The sequence below is a fragment of the Gadus chalcogrammus genome, chromosome 4, assembly GCF_026213295.1.
Source record: "Gadus chalcogrammus isolate NIFS_2021 chromosome 4, NIFS_Gcha_1.0, whole genome shotgun sequence".
NCBI lineage: Eukaryota > Metazoa > Chordata > Actinopteri > Gadiformes > Gadidae > Gadus > Gadus chalcogrammus.
The window spans coordinates 12,100,405-12,120,717 of NC_079415.1; the positions used below are offsets into that span (position 1 = coordinate 12,100,405).

The 20,313-nt window shown below is 40.4% G+C and overlaps 1 pseudogene; it reads left to right on the forward strand.

Annotated features, from left to right (window-relative positions):
- LOC130380572 (myosin heavy chain, fast skeletal muscle-like) overlaps positions 1-15,477 on the forward strand; it is a 16,617-nt pseudogene extending 1,140 nt beyond the window's left edge.
- The last annotated feature ends 4,836 nt before the right edge of the window (positions 15,478-20,313 follow it).

A 20,313-nucleotide genomic window follows, 5' to 3' on the forward strand; every position in this document is an offset into this window, starting at 1 on the left:
CAGCGTTTTCACATTTATCCACCTCAGCGATCGTTTTGAAAAGCATCGTTTTCTTTATGCGTTTGTAGATTTACCCGGGTTAGTGTGGACAGGGCCTTAAAAGGCTGATCAAATCACCCCTGTAATCAGATTCCAACACTGCCTTCCTATGCACTTCAGAATTTACCTCAAATGATGTCTGCCTTTAATCAATTATAAGCACTTGGTCAAAGTACATTTCTGAACTGCTCACTGATGAACAACCCCCTGGACAGCTTAGGTCATCAGAGCCTGGCCTTCTAGAACAAGAACACAGAATTGTGCAATACAACATTGTTTAAAGTGAACACACCGATTTGTTCAGTGAATGGGGATGATGGCAGGGAACGAAAGCAATGTGTGCTTCTATCTGTTTTTACATGCCAGCCAGATGCATCCCGGACCACATTGGGTCTCCGGGATTGCAGCTCCCTGGAAATGGCTTACCGGGGTTGTACAAGAGCTGAGCTCCTTTAGCATTCCAGTGTGTACCTCACACACTGGATTAGCGGCTGGCCATCCAGGTCAGCAGCTAATCACTTTCCCTAATGGGTGATGTAGGTGCGATCTTCATGACATGAAGTGAGAGCAAGATCTTCCTCTTTGCATGGCCTATGCATTCACTTCCTATTTTTGGCTGTTGTGAAGCACAGATGACACACACAACGAAGAGCATGGACTGGTGGAACTGGCACTTCACAGCCTTGACATACTTTGGATTGTTAAAGAGTCATTTAAAAATTGCTTGTATATGTTAGCCATGACATACGGCAAAGTGGACCAATGTATACAATCACCTGGGCTTGAAAGCTTTTAATTCATTGCCCTCATGGTTACAGAGTAAAGTGAAGAACCCAGCCTTGATGTGAGAGGAGAGGGTCTGTCACATCTTCACAGCTTTGTGGTTATGCTCCTCTTTGGACTTTATCACTGTGATGGACAAGATATAGAGGCAATTACATCAAATACCACAGCCACAGGTCAATGGAGCAATCCCAGGGACATTGAAGACCTCCTTCAAGTCCCTCTAGTCCGCTGAATTGTAGTCTGGAGATTTATAGATAATTTAACAAATGGTCATCTCATTTGCAAAAGGTTAATGTGCATCATCATTTCTGTGCGAGGGCTTGCTCTTGCTAGCATATATTAGACTTGCATCAGTATTTGTTTGGATCATCTAAATATACCACATATATAATTTACTGTATTGTTGTGAATACCGATTATGAAACAGTAAATCTATTCACCTGAATAAAATGAATAAACAAATAAGAAATCTTGGAATTAATTGTAACACCATGAAGAGGCAACCTGAAGAAAATATTTTCAAATGTAATAATACACCATTAGAAATATATCTGGTTCCCACATGGAGATGCATAGCCTGACATGGTGTCATAAAACAGACTTGAATCCTCGGCATCCCATGAGGATTGCCAGCTATGGATGTTACGATGTAAGCCTGCGTTATTTATAGACTTTCACTTGCTTTTATGGACATTCTCAATTTATGTATCTTTAGATGAGGTCTTACATATTATACAGGTACGTTACAACCGGCTAAGTCTATACTTATGTAGACTTTATGAAGTCCTCATTTGGCAAAACATTTGTTGCACAGCTTTGTTTGAAAATATTTGTTCTCTGAGGGAAGAGTTTCCACAGGTTGTCCAATAGGTAAGGGGTCTCTAACATGGGATCAATTAATGTATGATTGACTGTGGATGAGTCCTACAAGTGGAGAGACCAGTTTACAGACCTGTTTTAGATCTTGCTTCATCTGCTTAATTTGATTAGTTCAAATTGTGTTTTCAATGAGTCTCCATGTTCTGAGCCTTGAGACTCAATCAAAACCAAATTTAATAAGAGCAAAGTGGGGCAAGAATTGCTTGAATTGTTTTAAGATTGATAATACATTAATATACTAATAATGGCGATAACAATAATTAAACAAAACTAAAGACTATCTAAGATGTTAACAAGTTTTGATGTAGTCTTTTCCAGACTTTAAAATACTACATACTAGAGCCATGTGCAACTGGGACTGCACTGTTGTAATATGTCAAATTTTGGTAGGAAATGCACTCTATGATTTCATGTTAATTGAAACTAAATCTTATACATATTCCTTTGTGTACTGACTATTTATAATTTGGTGTTTAGTACCAAAATAAAAATATAAATGACATTGCTAAGACTGAGTTCAACAAGCTGGTTAAGATCTGTGATGGTGACAAGTTAAGTCCCAAAACCATTACAATTCCGTTAAAAGACAACAACTAATGGATTCCACACACACCTTTAATTGATTTCTTTGGTTCATTCCCCAGGTTAAGGTCTCTGCTGAAGATTCACAAAGTTGTATTTGTCACATGCAAACAAGTATGCAGTGAAATGTAAATGTTTTATTGCACTGTACTGCAGAAGCGGTACAATATAAAACAAAAAGATAAAATACACAACGTGAATGTTCAAATGTTTTTTTTTGTTTGTCATTTATTTGAAATTTGAAATTCTATTATTTGAATGAAGATTTACTAACTAATTCACACTACCAAATACTGCACATGAGTGACTAATCTTGTTATCATCCTATGAAATAACTGGTTGCTGCATACTTATATATCATTACTACCGTCATTGTCTGACATATATATATATATATATATATATATATATATATATACCTACACATATATACTTTATACATATATATATATCGAAGGGGGCACTGGTGGGCTGGGCATTGATATTCCTGATATATATATATATATATATATATATATATATATATATATATATATATATATATATATATATATATATATACATACTTCATCACTGGGCCACCTCTATTTGTTGAAATTTGCATTTATACACTTTAATATACTTTTAGGTACTGGTACTAAGTCACTTTATAATTTACACTTTACACTATGCACTTTATAATTAATATTGTTTATACTGTCTGTTCTGTTGGCCCTGTTTGTTCTGTTTGTCTTTACTTTGCATTTACATTTTAGTTCTTTGTATTTTTATTGTATTTCATCTTTTCCTGTCTTTTCCACTGCTGCTGGGCTGTTAATCTACTCTCTCCCTGTCTGAGCCTGTCTATTTTGTCGGGGAAGTGCGCTCTGCTTTCTTTCATATTGAGAAATTAAGGAAATATATTGACTATCAATTTAGGCTCAACCGTGCAATATTTATACCAGGGTTCTCCTCCAAAAACGTAGGCTAAAGTGGCTCTGTGCCTGCATACTCCTTTCCAACGCCACCGTGCTACACTTCCTGATAGCGCTTTCGCGATGCTGACATTTAGTTTACGTCATCAATTTTTTCCATTTAATATCTGAAACAAGAATCTTTCAGCTCTTGGTCCGAGTACAGACGGGTTGGAATTTATGACGTGGTTGTACCGTTGTGAGCGCTCAATGGAAACAAGTGCCACGGATGTTCCCGTTAAGACGGACCCCATTGAATAGCCTAGCCTTCTTCAAATGATCATTTAGCTAAAAAGGTATTTTGTACATTGTGCAAAGAAAATCATTTATTTACTTATTTGTTTTTGTTTGTTCTACATATACATTTTCACAATAGTATAGAGTCTATCATAGTGATTTGAGAAGGCTATTTAAGTGCCACAGGAAAGGCAGGCCTTCTTTGGAGGCTGATGATAGTGGTGGGCCTCCTTGTCAACACATGTTTCGACAGTAAAAGCAGTTACTCCATAGGTTAGGAAGCCACACAGAACTCTTTGTGACATGCAGAATATTGTTCCTTACACTCTGCCACTAGGTCAATCATTTCCTAAGTTTGACACATGATTTTATGAAACCTTCATAACTAAACATAACCACAGTTAGTTAATTGCCATACAGATCTCCCTTCAGGGCTTCTACAAATGAATGCACTTTTTGGAAGTCTATTGACAAGACTGTAACACAAAGTGATGAACGTTCGAAAATGATATATATCTCAACACTACACCCATATTAATATTGTGTTTCATATAATGTCTGGTGTGTAATAGTAAGCACTAAGCATTGCCTTAAGGCTGCCAGTTATTGTTCTAATAATGTAAATCTGATTACTGTTTTCTGTTTATGTATTCTTCATCAATTTTGACTTTATTTTATGTGATATCCCAGTATTGAAAAGGGAGTTAAATAGGCAGCTCAAAGTGTAATGTGAATTACAAAATATTAAATGTTAATTTGTGGAAAATAATTATTTTTCCTTTATCCTGAAAGGTAACAAATCTCTACACATAAAACTGTGCGGTGTGCTATAATTTAAGACAGAATAAGCAATGCATTCGAATTTTTACTCATGTACGCATGGAAATATTAAGTAAGTAGGTAATAAACCCCATATGAAATGTAAACCAAAGCTATAAGAGGGTTTACCCATAATGCCCATATTGAGGATGGGCTTACCCTGCGGACTAGTATATAAGAGGACCCAGAGGGATGAACAGCTTTCAGGGCAGTTGAGGAAGTAACAACGAGTGGTAAGTCAGAATGTAGATCCAACTCTCATGCATTAAAACTTTAATGCTCTGTTTGACATTCACTTAATATTCTTGTGCAATTTAGAGATTATTATAGTTATGCAAAAATGATGTTATCACCTACGACAGCACTGAGTAGCCAAGAGTCAATTGATGAGGTTCTTTGATAGATTAATTAATTGTATTTGCTTAATTAGTATGTAAGTGTAAAACTATAGGCCTATGTACAAGTAAAGGTAATTTTATATTGAATGTAATAGTTCATTACGTCTTTTTCCACATCAAAAAAACAATAACAAATAATGGAGCTTAATGAACTATATTGTCTCCTTTGAGGAAAAGGGCTTTACTTGTACGAGCAACAGGATCACATTTTCATGTTTTTTTAGCCCATTGATTCAGCCTAACCAATCACACTCTGGTATCTTTGTCATAGTCACCATGGACACTGCACATGTTGAAGGATATGGCAGAGGTAGCAGGTTTATACACCTTTTATTGCATCCATATTGGTAAACTGCATTCATAGACCTATAAATATAGCTATCTGTTTATGTATTGATCATTTATCTCGATAGCAGTCGGCCCTACAAGCAAATGTTTCCTTGCAATGCGGCACATGAATATGGTTGCTTTTGATGACATGATGCTTATTTCAATGGGATTAAATAGTATTGAAACATACTCATGAATGTTATAGTCCTTTCTGCCAAGTACGTTCCACTAGTTGCCACTTAATCCTACACACTGGACCTTTAAACAAATATAATCTATTGACCACATGCATTGAATGACCAATGCATGTCATGCAGTGTGATTGCATTTTAAGAAGTATGAACCAGCATTTTACAATACACTGCACCTCACCATGGTGCTACAACTTTTTTGTGCCATGTGAAATTGTGCAATTAACGTGTCTTTCTCAATTTAAGAGCTGACACTTTAAGATTTCTCATTGGGAAGAAGAACAAGGTAAGAGTTATTTCACCCAAGCCACACTGATCTGTATAAGAACAATTTGAGCATGTGAGATCCATCAAAACATATCATCATCTTTGTCTGACAGTAAGCGGCCACCATGAGTACGGACGCAGAGATGGCCTATTATGGCAAGGCTGCAATTTACCTCCGTAAGCCAGAAAGGAGAGGCTTGAGTCCCAGAGCGCGCCCTTTGATGCCAAGAGTGCTGCATATGTGACTGATGCTAAGGAGCTGTACGTCAAGTGTACCATCCTTAAGAAGGATGGTGGCAAAGTCACTGTTAAAGTCTTGGCTACAGAGGAGGTAGGCTGCTATTTATTTATTGCCATGCAGAATTATTTTTCCAATTTCCAAATGTCACTTTTTTTTGTGCCACTTTTAGGAGAGGACCGTAAAAGAGGATGATGTCACACCCATGAATCCTCCCAAGTACGACAAAATTGAGGACATGGCCATGATGACCCATCTCAATGAAGCCTCGGTGTTGTATAACCTCAAAGAGCGTTATGCAGCATGGATGATCTACGTAAGATATTTTACCAACTAAATGAAGTAAGATAATACTTATCAAATATCACAGATCATATTAATGATCATCTCTGAATGATCTCCTTCAGACCTACTCCGGGCTGTTCTGTGCCACTGTAAACCCCTACAAGTGGCTCCCAGTGTACGATCAGGAGGTTGTCAATGCCTACAGAGGCAAGAAGCGTATGGAGGCACCACCCCTCTCTGACAATGCCATCCAGAACATGCTTACTGGTATGTATAAGGAAATCTGGCAAAAATAAATGTAATGATGTATGGTTGAAATGTCTGAAAAAATGTAATGTAACTTTAATTGATTTATTTTGCAGATCGACAGAATCAGTCTGTCTTGATCACGTAAGTTTATACCTGTTGATGTTTACTTGGATGAATTAAATTTACAAGTACAAAATTAACTAACAAAAATCTCACGAGGAATCAGACAATGTAAAAAAATCGATATTACCTCCTTTTCCCACCCAGCGGAGAATCCGGTGCTGGAAAGACTGTGAACACCAAGCGTGTCATCCAGTACTTTGCTACCATCGCAGTGAGTAGTGACAAGAAGAAGGACCAAGCCCCTGGAAAGATTCAGGTATGCTTCAAAAAGCATAAAATCCGTACACTATGTATAGAAAAAACACAAAGGATGTAGGATGCCCTGAGAAGTGAGTAACAATGCTGGAACTTTCCTCATAGGGGTCACTGGAGGACCAGATTATTGCTGCCAATCCCCTGCTGGAGGCCTACGGTAATGCCAAAACTGTGAGAAATGACAACTCATCTCGTTTCGTAAGTACAAATTTAGTATGTCAAACAAATGCAATGACATACTTGATCTTTGACAAAAACTGAAAAGAGGCTTTTCTAAACAGGGTAAATTCATCAGAATCCATTTCGGTGCAACTGGTAAACTGGCCAGCGCTGACATTGAGACGTGTAAGTATCTTGTACCCAAATAACACTGAATTAACTCTCATCATGGGGGGAATAGGTTTTGATCTAGTAATGTGAATCAAAACTTTATGCTATTATTTTAAAACCTTGAAGATCTGCTCGAGAAGTCCCGAGTGACATTCCAGCTTCCCGATGAGAGAGGCTATCACATCTTCTACCAGATGATGACCAACCACAAACCTGAGATTGTTGGTGAGATGGTTTAGTAGTGAGAAATAAATGTTGCAGTAAGATGTATTGTTATATTGGGTTGCCTTTAACTTATCATTCAGGATTCTGAAGTAGAAAAATAACAATTAGAATCATTAAAGTGACCATTTTCTATTTTCTGCAGAAATGTCCCTAATCACCACCAACCCCTACGACTTCCCCATGTGCAGTCAGGGTCATATCACTGTGGCCAGCATTGATGACAAAGAGGAGCTGGATGCTACTGATGTGAGTCAATGTTTATAACTACCTTAGGTAGGTATTTTAATCGGCAGGGACTAACCGGGACCAGAAAATGTCGTGGGACTTTGGGCCGATCAAAAAACTAGGAGGACTTTAACTCAGTGTTACAGCCTGCGGAATCTACTCAGAATGGTTTCAGCCCGATCTCAGTGCGCTCTGCTCTGTCCGCGTACAGCAGAATCAGGAAATCTCTGTACATTACAAACCAAGGTAGAGTTAATAGAGACTCTTTGAATACTCTTTGAATTTAATTTCATATTATATACTTTATTTTCCTACAGGATGCTATTGATATTTTGGGTTTCAATGGTGAGGAGAAGATGGGCATCTACAAGTTCACTGGTGCTGTGCTTCACCACGGTAACATGAAGTTCAAGCAGAAGCAGCGTGAGGAGCAGGCTGAGCCTGACGGCAATGAGGGTGAGTTAAAAATGTTTTAAAACAACCACTGAACATTTTCAATGTCCAGGTTTGCTGTAATTAAATGTATTCACTATCTGTACGAATTTGTCATCATTCTTTCTTTCATATAAAAAATGCAGAGGCCGACAAAATCTCCTACCTGCTTGGTCTCAACTCTGCTGATATGCTCAAGGGTTTGTGCTACCCCAGAGTGAAGGTCGGAAATGAGTTTGTCACTAAGGGACAGACAGTACCTCAGGTATGGAAATACCAAGGAATACCTTTCAAAAAGTTATTGCAATAGTTGTAATTTGTATGTATATCTAATCTTCCACCACGCTCTAGGTATACAACTCAGTGAGTGCCCTGGGCAAGTCTATCTATGAGAGGATGTTCTTGTGGATGGTCATCCGTATCAACCAGATGCTGGACACCAAGCAAGCAAGATCATCCTATATTGGTGTGCTGGATATTGCTGGTTTTGAGATCTTTGATGTAAGATTGCATTTCTTATTATATCAATTTCCCGGGCTAAAAGCAGTGTCTACCTGGATTAACATTGGCTAAACTAATGTTCTCTATCAGTACAACAGCATGGAGCAGCTGTGCATCAACTTCACCAATGAGAAACTGCAACAGTTCTTCAACCACCACATGTTCGTCCTGGAGCAAGAGGAGTACAAGAAGGAGGGTATCATCTGGGAGTTCATTGACTTCGGCATGGACTTGGCTGCCTGCATTGAGCTTATTGAGAAGGTAAACAGCATTGTATAACTAAATATCACGATTGTTATACTGATTCAATACCACCTTAACATAATGTTTCCTTATATTTCTTTATAAATAGCCAATGGGCATCTTCTCCATCCTTGAAGAGGAGTGCATGTTCCCCAAAGCCTCAGACACTACCTTCAAGAACAAGTTGTATGAACAGCATCTTGGCAAAAACAAAGCATTTGAGAAGCCCAAGCCTGCAAAGGGCAAGGCTGACGCTGACTTTGCCATGGTGCATTATGCTGGTACCGTGGCCTACAGCGTCACTGGCTGGCTGGACAAGAACAAGGATCCCCTAAATGATTCTGTCATTCAGCTGTACCAAAAGTCCTCAAACAAACTGCTCCCTGTCCTGTACCCACCTGTAGTTGAAGGTACATATTCATACCATGTAACCATAGTTTATAACTGTTCATCCATTATATTGTAATACCCATTTATTTTGAAGCCATTTATTGCCTCTATTTTATAAACCAAAACGGGAACAATTTGACTAATTAACAATAATCTAAAACAGAGGTCGGGGGTGCAAAGAAGGGAGGCAAGAAGAAGGGTGGCTCCATGCAGACTGTGTCTTCACAATTCAGGGTAAGGATAAACAAGCAAATAAATGTAGAAATACATGTAATTTGATGCCATATTTCATATGTATTCTCTGAATTTGTTCTATATCAGTTAATTTGTATATATTTCATATTTTATTTTGTGATGTGTCTTTAGGAGAACTTGGGCAAACTGATGACCAACCTGAGGAGCACCCATCCTCACTTTGTGCGTTGTCTCATTCCCAATGAAATTAAAGTACCAGGTTATATTTCTTCAAATAATCTCTACATTCGAGGTTGGTGTTTTAGTAGGATAGAGCAAAATGAATGTCATATTTTAAAAGTAAAAAATCTATCACACTTCACAGGAATGATGGAGAACCACCTGGTTATCCACCAGCTGAGGTGTAACGGTGTGCTGGAGGGCATCAGAATCTGCAGAAAGGGCTTCCCCAGCAGGATCCTCTATGCTGACTTCAAGCAGAGGTATTACCTAATTGACAGAACAATTATATTGTCACGATTATACAGTTACATATTTTAAACTTGTTTATATACACCTTACTTTTAAATACTTAACATTGCACTCCCACAGATACAAAGTACTGAATGCCAGTGTCATTCCCGAGGGTCAGTTCATTGACAACAAGAAGGCTTCTGAGAAACTGCTTGGGTCCATTGATGTTCCTCACGACGAGTACAAATTTGGACACACCAAGGTCTGTTTATTGTTGTCAAAAAGTATATATGTCCTTGATTGAAAGATACTCTCTGACGAGATGTTTTTCTTACCCTAGGTGTTCTTCAAAGCTGGTCTTCTGGGTACTCTTGAGGAGATGCGAGATGAGAAGCTGGCTGCTCTGGTCGGGATGATTCAGGCTGCAGCCAGAGGTTATGTCATGAGAAAGGAGTATGTGAAGATGACAGAGAGGAGGTATGTTTTAAACATAGTGCTCAAACCTCAAACAGGTTTTAAGATACTGAGTGCAAAATATGACTGGTTTATTTTGTTTGATAGGGAAGCCGTCTACACTATTCAGTACAACGTCCGCTCATTCATGAATGTCAAACACTGGCCATGGATGAAGGTGTACTACAAGATCAAGCCTCTTCTGAAGAGTGCTGAAACTGAGAAAGAGCTCTCTGCGATGAAGGAAAACTATGAGAAGATGAAGACAGACCTGACCACTGCCCTCGCAAAGAAGAAGGAACTTGAGGAGAAGATGGTTGCTCTGCTGCAGGAGAAGAATGATCTTGCACTGCAAGTGGCCTCTGTAAGTAAAAATGTTGATTTATCTCAACATGTACACACAATGAGATACCTGTGATATGACATTTGATATGAATGATATGACGACACAATTTAAACAGGACGGAGAAAATTTGAATGATACTGAAGAGAGATGTGAGGGACTCATCGAGAGTAAGATCCAGCTGGAGGCTAAACTCAAGGAGACAACCGAGAGACTCGAGGATGAAGAGGAAATGAATGCTGAGCTTACTGCCAAGAAGAGGAAACTGGAGGATGAGTGCTCTGAGCTCAAGAAGGACATTGATGACCTGGAGCTTACCTTGGCCAAAGTGGAGAAGGAAAAGCATGCCACTGAGAACAAGGTTTGTCAAGATTCTTTGAAAGGCGATCAAATAAAATAAAATACAAATAAGGATGTATTAAACATAATTTTGTTTTGTTTAGGTGAAGAACCTGACTGAGGAGATGGCCTCTCAGGATGAGAGTGTTGCTAAGTTGACAAAGGAGAAGAAAGCCCTCCAAGAGTCACATTAGCAGACTCTTGATGACCTGCAAGCAGAGGAAGACAAAGTCAACACTCTGACCAAGGCCAAGACCAAGCTTGAACAGCAAGTTGATGATGTGAGAAAAGCTCATGGAAACTTTCAATGAATATTAGCAATGGAGTTGAGTGAATATTCAAGATTACATTTGATTGTTCTCAATTATTTTCAATTATTGACATCCAGCTTGAAGGTTCTCTGGAGCAAGAGAAGAAGCTTCGTATGGACCTTGAGAGATCCAAGAGAAAGCTTGAGGGTGATCTGAAATTGGCTCAGGAATCCATCATGGATCTTGAGAACGACAAACAGCAGTCTGACGAGAAACTCAAAAAGTAATGTCATCAAGCAAATCATGCTTGATTCATACGTTCATAAGTATATGATTATTATGTTATTTATTTGTGTGTTATTGTTTCATTATCAGGAAGGACTTTGAGACCAGTCAGCTTCTAAGCAAGATTGAGGATGAGCAGTCCCTGGGTGCTCAGCTTCAGAAGAAGATCAAGGAGCTTCAGGTAAGACAATTTATATGACAATCCCACATCAATTAACCATAAATATGGTACATTTTTATAAAATATTATGTATTCCTTACTCATTAGGCACGTATTGAAGAGCTGGAGGAAGAGATTGAGGCTGAGCGTGCTGCTCGTGCCAAGGTTGAGAAGCAGAGAGCTGATCTCACCAGGGAACTTGAAGAGATCAGTGAGAGGCTTGAGGAGGCTGGTGGAGCCACTTCTGCTCAGATTGAGATGAACAAGAAGCGGGAAGCTGAGTTTCAGAAGCTGCGTCGTGACCTTGAGGAGTCCACCCTGCAGCATGAAGCCACTGCTTCTGCTCTGCGTAAGAAGCAGGCTGACAGTGTAGCAGAGCAGGGAGAGCAGATTGACAACCTCCAGCGTGTCAAGCAGAAGCTTGAGAAGGAGAAGAGCGAGTACAAGATGGAGATCGACGACCTCTCCAGCAACATGGAAGCAGTTGCTAAGGCCAAGGTGAAGGATGTTTCAATACAATTAATATTTGAAATACAAATACAATAAGTACAATTTCAATATAGTTAATCAAATATAATCATACATCATACACAAATAATTATCACAAACCAATTATGCTGAAGACAAATTTAATCACCAGGGAAATCTGGAGAAGATATGCCGTACCCTTGAGGACCAGCTGAGTGAAATCAAGGCTAAGAGTGATGAGAACAGTCGCCAGATAAATGACATCAGTGCTCAGAGAGCAAGACTACTGACAGAAAATGGTACGTACTTCCTTCAGACTTCCTTAAGCATATAGAATAATTAAAAAATACCCTATATATATGAATAGCTCTCACCATAACCCAATACACCCCCCGCACTATCCCCAAATATTGAAAATAAAGCCTGTTCAAGGATGTGGTATATCTGTGTTATTGACATATTGGCATGAATATGTATGTCATGACATAGGTGAGTTTGGTCGTCTGCTTGAAGAGAAAGAGGGTCTCGTCTCCCAGCTTACCAGAGGCAAGCAGGCCTTCACTCAGCAGATTAAGGAGCTGAAGAGGCTAAATGAGGAGGAAGTCAAGGTATACATTAATTTCAAATTATCTGACTAAATTGTTTCAATATTTTGCGGCAGGTTCAATCTAAATTGTTCCCCCTTTGCAGGCCAAGAATGCTCTTGCTCATGGTGTGCAATCAGCCCGCCATGACTGTGACCTTCTGAGGGAGCAGTTTGAGGAGGAGCAGGAGGCCAAGGCTGAGCTGCAGCGTGGAATGTCCAAGGCCAACGGTGAGGTGGCTCAGTGGAGGAGCAAGTATGAAACTGATGCTATCCAGCGCACTGAGGAGCTTGAGGAGTCCAAGTGAGTCAAACATTTAATACTTTCGCTAAAGAGCACATTATCTTTGATGAATGTCCACAAATGAAAACATGTGATACTTTAACAGGAAAAAGCTTGCCCAGCGCCTTCAAGAGGCTGAGGAACAGATTTAGGCTGTGAACTCAAAGTGTGCCTCTCTGGAGAAGACCAAACAGAGACTCCAGGGTGAGGTGGAGGACCTCATGGTTGATGTGGAGAGGGCCAATGGACTGGCTGCCAATCTTGACAAGAAGCAGAGGAACTTTGATAAGGTGTGCTGTCATTCATTGAAATGGCAGTTTAAATGGTATTATTCTATGACTTTTCTTCAAGTGATTAACATTTACCGCTTTATTAACAATATTGTGCAGGTTTTGGCTGACTGGAAGCAGAAATATGAGGAGGGTCAGGCAGAGCTTGAAGGAACTCAGAAAGAGGCTCGTTCTCTCAGCACTGAGCTTTTCAAGATGAAGAACTCCTATGAAGAAGCTCTGGATCAGCTGGAGACCCTGAAGCGTGAAAACAAGAACCTGCAACGTGAGTTAAACTGTTCATTTCGGCAGCAATGTTTCCAAGATTACTCTATATATAACTTTAATGGAATTTATGACAACAAAAATATGTAACCCTCGCAACAGAGGAGATTTCGGACCTGACTGAACAAATTGGTGAGACTGGAAAGAGCATCCATGAGCTGGAGAAATCCAAGAAGCAAGTGGAGACAGAGAAGAGTGAGATCCAGACTGCCCTAGAGGAAGCGGAGGTGATTATAATAAAAATATAAATAAATTGGGACATACCTTTGTTACTATAAAATTGAATATGTCATGAATATGCCAACATTGGTTTATAATTTAGGGTACTCTGGAGCATGAAGAGTCCAAGATTCTGCGTGTCCAGCTGGAGCTGAACCAGATTAAGGGTGAGGTTGACAGGAAGCTGGCTGAGAAGGATGAGGAGATGGAGCAGATCAAGAGGAACTGCCTGAGGATCACTGACTCCATGCAGAGCACACTGGACTCTGAGGTCAGGAGCAGGAATGATGCCCTGAGAATCAAGAAGAAGATGGAGGGAGACTTGAATGAGATGGAGATCCAGCTGAGCCATGCCAACCGCCAGGCTGCTGAGGCCCAGAAGCAGCTGAGGAATGTTCAAGGACAACTGAAGGTATTACCCAAACTAGTGTCCAGGACATAATATATGGACATTTGTTTCCTGTTGCGACATGTTCCATGGTGTTTCCATGTTCATTTTAGGATGCCCAACTGCATCTTGATGATGCTGTCAGAGGAGGTGAAGACCTGAAGGAGCAGGCTGCCATGGTGGACCGAAGGAACGGTCTCATGGTGGCGGAAATTGAGGAGCTGAGGGCAGCTCTGGAACAGACAGAGAGAGGCCGCAAAGTGGCTGAGCAAGAGCTCATTGATGCCAGTGAGCGCGTTGGACTTCTGCACTCTCAGGTGAACAAACTAACAAATATTCTTCCAAGAAATGCCCCCATGTTTCCTAAAATATTTAGCAAGATTGTACGTCTGTCATAAAGATTACAAACATTTACATTTATTTCAGAATACAAGTCTTCTGAACACAAAGAAGAAGCTTGAGACTGACCTGGTCCAAGTCCAGGGTGAGGTGGACGACACCGTACAGGAAGCCAGGAATGCTGAAGAGAAGGCCAAGAAGGCCATCACTGATGTAGGCTTGCTATTATTTGTTAATTCATTGAATCGGACATTGCTTGAACTCTCAATTAATATTTTATATTTTATATTAGGCTGCAATGATGGCTGAGGAGCTAAAGAAAGAGCAGGATACTAGCTCTCACCTGGAGAGGATGAAGAAGAACCTGGAGGTCACAGTGAAAGACCTGCAGCACCGCCTGGATGAGGCTGAGAACCTGGCCATGAAGGGTGGCAAGAAGCAGCTTCAGAAACTGGAGTCCAGAGTAAGATACTGGAACACATGGTTGTAATCACAATTCCAGCATAATGAGAGTATATTTATGAAAATATTCAATTTCTTAAGGTGCGTGAGCTGGAAACAGAGGTTGAAGGTGAACAGAGACGTGGAGTAGATGCTGTTAAGGGTGTCCGCAAATATGAGAGGAGAGTGAAGGAACTCACCTACCAGGTATGCCAGCTTATATTGAAAATAACATTTAAATCAATGAATATCAGAAAAGATTTCAGTCAAGAGTCTGGGGCATAACCATTTGCATTACTTTAGACTGAAGAAGATAAGAAGAATGGTGCCAGACTCCAGGATCTTGTTGATAAGCTGCAGCTGAAGGTGAAGGCTTACAAGAGGCAGGCTGAGGAAGCGGTAAGTAGAAACGATGTAACAAAATCCGGTTATTGCATACATTTTGGTACTTCTTATATAAACAACATATGAATGTTCCTACAGGAGGAGCAGGCCAACTCTTACCTGTCCAAGTGCAGGAAGGTTCAACATGAGCTGGAGGAGGCTGAGGAACGTGCTGACATCGCTGAGACTCAGGTCAACAAGCTGAGGTCTAAGAGCCGTGATGGTGGCAAGGTAAGTTCATCACTCTATTAGCCCATTGACTCAGAAAGAAATTAAATGCAAACAAAAATGTTGGTTGTTTAATGTCTTCCTTTTTTCTTCCCCAGGGAAAGGAGGCAGCTGAATAAGATGTAATGCATCATTGTACATTCATAAAGGCATGTCATAAAATATGACTTCTTGTTCATAATAAATAAAGAGCTGCAATAAAATACTATTACAAAGAAAAAATGTTGGTGGTAGTTTCACTAATTACTTTATTATTTTGAGTAAAAATGGGCCATTCATCATCATTTCACCAACTTTTGAAGTAGTTAGATTGAATCTGATCAGTCAATCTTACTACTATAATAGCAGACCTGTCGCGCCAGTTACTCAAGTTACTCATGTGCGCATGTGCCAAGCAGCAGCAGCTCACACACACACACACACACACAGCAAGGGCGAACGCATACATACACCGCAAGCACGCACATACACACTGCATACACACACAGCACACACACGCACATGCGCACAAACATACATGGAAATGCACATACACACACGCACGCACACACACCGCACGTCAAGACAAAGGCAGCGACACATACACGGAAGAGCACACACACGAGCACACACCGTACGTCAAGACAGGCAGCGACACACTCGCCGAGCTAAGAAGTTATGTTTTAAAACATAATGGCTCCGCCATCGACACAAGCGCAGGTATGAACACACACGCACGCGCACACACCGCACCGACACTCACCCTTAAACATAACGGCTCTGCCATCGACACACGCGCAGGTTAGAACGCACGCACGCGCACACACCGCAGCGACCCTCGCCTAGGTAAGACGTTATGTTTTAAACATAACGGCTCCGCCATCGACACACGTGCCTAGGTAAAAACACACACGCACACACCGCAGCGACACACTCGCCCAGGTAAGACGATATGTTTTTAAACATAATGGCTCCACTGTCTACAAACTCGCCCAGGTAAGACGTTCTGTTAAAGACTGTAGAAATTGCAATAAAAGAAGTCACAATTTCTCACCTCGACAAGCAACGGCAGGTCGTTAATTTCAAACATTGCGCCGACCGGCATATCAACACACAAGTCACGTGGTCTTAAAGAGACAGTGTCCCATTAACAAAACGAAAACATTTGAATAACTCAGTATGGTGAATTATGTCTATAGAGTCCACCACAAGACTACACGCTCAAATGTAATATCACTCTCCTCCATGTTTTGTGTGTATGGTATGTCTGACTGTAGGCTACTGCTGCCGGTCACTGGAAGAGATGTTTAATCTCAATGATGATGATTATTTTCGACTAACCAATAGTAGTTGCCTTGCATTTTAAAATTTCAAGGCTTTTTTCAGCCCTGAATAACAATAAAAGCTATTTAATAATTGATTTGCATGCATAGTATACTACACTTTCCATTAAACAATTACCCCTTACCATAAATTGACTAATTTTATGATTCCATCAAATGCTCACACACTAGCTGCTTTCAGACACACGTGTAAGTCCTGATATTCTCCTGATGGGCCGTATGTGTGAACAACTTTGGTGACATTTGTACCCTGAAAATCTCCTGAATAATACTACCCTTGACGTAGTTTTTTCTCTGTAGGAAATGCAAATTACCTTATATGTGAATGAGGAGTAGAAATTTAGTATTTCTCACACCACTTTAGTGGTCATGTTGATGACACTTCTGCATGTCATTGAGTGGCCCCCTAAATGATAATCAGCCTTTTGCCTTTAGTTGGCTGAAGGGTTAAAAAATATTTGAATGATGGCACTGCTTTTAAGAGTCATTTTTGGTGAACGGATGTTATACGTTGTAACATTATAGGCAAAATGTTATTATATTTTGCGCTCAGAAATCTGTTACATTATCGACTGGGGTTTCCACATTATTGCGATGGGTTTAATTACTCTAGTATTAATAAAACTCAAATGAATACAGAATTGTACAAATATTCACAACTCTGGAATGGGTACAATGAAATATATTATAACAGAAAATGATCACTGAAATATTATATGTACATTCATTAGTTGTTTAATGATTCAAAGTTGTGCCGTGCGGAGGGTTTAAATTTAAGAGATGGGATAACAATTCATACTGGGGAACAATCAAACCCCAAAATGTCCCAGGAACTCAATAACATTACTTTAGGCTTCCTGATTCACGCTGGCCCAGAAAATGCACCCATGTTAAATGGGGTGGTAATCCTTTAACTTGAAATCAACAGGTCCTGTATCCATAAAGGACCTGCCCTATATTGTTAACCTTTCATGAGTTTGACACTTAGAATGACGGTACAGTCATTCACCATTAATTAATATTAGTTTATGCAGAAATAAGCATTCACCCAGTGTTAATTAAAAGTAACCTAATTGCTAGTTATCATTTACTAATGGTGTTAAATGATGAGTAAGGAATTTATGTAGTGTCGTGTCATTAGTGTCATTGTTGTGAACAATCAAAAGTAGATTTTGCATACGGTAATGTCATTTAACAGACCAATGTTTTCAGTGGCGATCTTCCATCCGAACTAGCCTGAAGCTCCAATGACGGCACCAATTGTCCTACAAATGTTGTATTTTTTTTTTTAATTGTCCTCATATAAACAGTGTCTGGGGTCATACAACTCGCTGTATTTCTCTACCTCAACCATCAACCGCACCTCCCCCATGATCGCAAATGGAAAAGAGTAAGAATATGCAAAGTAATCAAGAGGTTCATAGACTGTGGACGGACACAGGGTTCTAGTTTTATGGGGGGCCTAGAACTACGGTTATTTCATTTTATAGGATATGGGGATGCCTCATTATCCATACAGTGAGACCATGACGCACCTCCGCTACGCCCTGGCCTACGGTGTAGCCAGACTACAATGCAATTGTACTCAGTAGATAGTAGTAAGTAGTACGATATTTATTAACAATTTTGAAAGAAGGCCATTTTCCCCCCTGCAATATGTAACTACAACTACATATACCATTCATTTTAATGTGAATAGTAAACAAGGTTCATATAATTTGTAGATAGTAGTAAGTAGATAGTAGTACTAATAGTAAGATATTTATAAACAAATTTGAAAGAAGGCAATTTTTCCCCCTGCAATATGTAACTACAACTACATATACAATTCATTTTAATGTGAATGGTAAACAAGGTTCATATAATTTGTATATAATTGTAGATTATAGTTACGATTGATATTTCCATGACAGTGAGTCAGATGCTGGTGAATTGGCATTATTTCCATAAATCAATCACCTACAGCCGCAAGATTTTGCCAGTCTCACCCATACCCTCTGATTTACTTTCTACTGATGCATGTTATATATGCTTGTAAACATAAGACAAGCCATTAGCAAAAATGATGATGCAACTAGACTGTTAATAAATACTTAGGCCCTGTCCACACTAACCAGAATCAGAATCAGAATCAGAATCAGAATCAGAAAGGATTTAATTGCCAAGAAGGATTTTACACCAACCAGGAATTTGGCTTGGTGATCAAGGTGCATACATTAAGACAATAACAATGAACAATGAAGAAGAGATATATATATATAACACCATATAAACAAGCAGGAACATAAGCAATCAATTAAAAAAGGATCAAATAGAATAAATAAATTAAAAACTAAAGTAAAGATACAAGAATTTAAGATACAATAATATAAGAATTTACATATTGGTGATGGGTATGAGTGCCAGAGTCAGTGTCAGTCAGTGGGGGTGGTGGTCCTGGGACTTGTTAAGGAACCCAACTGAAGAGGGGAAGAAACTGTTCAAGTGGCGGGAGGTTTTGGTCCTGATGGACCGCAGCCTCCTGCCAGAGGGGAGAGTTCCAAATAAACTGTGACCAGGATGGGAGGGGTCGGCCATAATCTTGCGTGCCCGCCTCAGAGTCCTGGAGCTGTGCAGGTCCTGGAGGGTTGGAAGGTTGCAGCCACTCACCTTCTCCGCAGAGCGTATGATACGCTGCAGTCTGCTCTTGTCCTTAGCCGTAGCAGCAGTGTGCCAGACAGTGATGGATGAGGTGAGGATGGACTCAATGATTGCAGTGTAGAAGTGCACCATCATAGTCTTTGGCAGGTTGAATTTCTTCAGCTGGCGCAGGAAGAACATCCTCTGTTGGCCTTTTTTGGTGAGGGACCTGATGTTGAGCTCCCATTTTAGGTCCTGGGTGATGATGGTGCCCAGGAAGCGGCAGGACTCCACAGAGTCGACTGGGGAGCCACACAGGATGATGGATAACAGTGGTCTCGTGTCACTGACCGGTGATCCAAAGGACCAGCAAAAGGTTCAGATTCTCCGAGACACTGGGGCGGCCCAGTCGTTTATCCTCTCTGATGTAGTGCCATTGTCAAGTGATTCATTCTGTGGTTCCGGTGTTTTGGTTCAGGGCATAGAGATGGGGCTTGTGCCGGTCCCCTTGCACCTGGTACATTTAAAATGTGATTTAGTCAGTGGAGTTTTCAAAGTCGGGGTACGTCATAACCTGCCGGTAAAAGGCGTTCAGTTTATCATGGGCAATGATATTGCTGGAGGCAGAGTGCTGCCTATGTTAGAGGTATTGGACTGTCCCGAAGCTAACACTGAGGATGAGTTAGCCGAGAGATTCCCTGGGATTTTTCCAGTGGGTGCTGTCACACGGGCGCAGTCCCGAACATTGAGTGATGTGGTTGACCTATCTGACTCCTTTCTTGTCCCAGTAGGGGACGTAAATGAGGTTACTGGTTCTACCCCTGTGCCCCCTCCGCAGCCTGATAAGAACAATGCCGTTGAGAGTGCTGGTCTTAGTCTCGGCCCATTGCCTCTACCGATAACTTGTGATAAGCTGGTTGCTATGCAAAGGATAGATTCTGCACTGGAGCAGTATAATGAGAAGGCTGTCCCACGTTCACTGCAGACAGGTGACCCGGTTCTAGTTCTGCTGCCCATTCCCGGATCCTC